The sequence below is a fragment of the Penaeus japonicus genome, unplaced genomic scaffold (genome assembly GCF_977035675.1).
Source record: "Penaeus japonicus unplaced genomic scaffold, GWHDUDI00000001_assembly GWHDUDI00000029, whole genome shotgun sequence".
In the NCBI taxonomy this organism is placed as follows: Eukaryota; Metazoa; Arthropoda; class Malacostraca; order Decapoda; family Penaeidae; genus Penaeus; species Penaeus japonicus.
This window is the reverse complement of record NW_028234431.1, coordinates 19,132,877-19,133,624: the sequence shown is the minus strand read 5'-3', so window position 1 is coordinate 19,133,624 and position 748 is coordinate 19,132,877.

Below are 748 nucleotides of genomic sequence, written 5' to 3'. Positions count from 1 at the left end.
TATAATGTACACGACACACTCACACACACACACCATATGTATGTATATATTGGTGCAGTATGTGTGTGTTGGTGTGTGTGTGTTGTGTATAAATATATATCTTTATACATATATAATATATGATATATTATATATAGTATATATATATATCATATATATAGACATACACACACACACACACACACATGCACATATATATACATATGGGTGTGTGTGTGTGTGTACATATACATATACAAATATCGACCCCCCCCACACACACACACTCAACTTTTACCTCTCCACTATAACCCAATTCAGCCATTTCGCCTCTCCTCCTTTCCCCCCCGCGCCCCTCCCCCTCCCCTTTCACTCCATTGAAGGGAAAATCGTGTTTACATTACTAATCAACCGATGCCGAGTTCCCAAAACAATTTTCGGCCTGCATAATCACATTAGAAACCTCGAAGGGAATTGGAGGAAGAGGAGAGGCATAGAAGGAAGGGAGAAAGAGAAAGAGAGAGAGAGAGAGAGAGAGAGAGAGAGAGAGGAGGGAGAGGGAGGGGACAGGAAGGGAAAGAGAGAGAGAGAGAGAGAGAGGGAGGGGAGGGAGAGGGAGAGGGGAGAGGGGAGGAGGGAGAGAGAGAGAGAGAGAGAGAGAGAGAGAGAGAGAGAGAGAGAGAGAGAGAGAGAGAATAGATTAGTTGAATAGATAGATAGATAGAGAGAGAGAGAGAGAGAGAGAAAGAGCGAGATGAATTCCAGATGA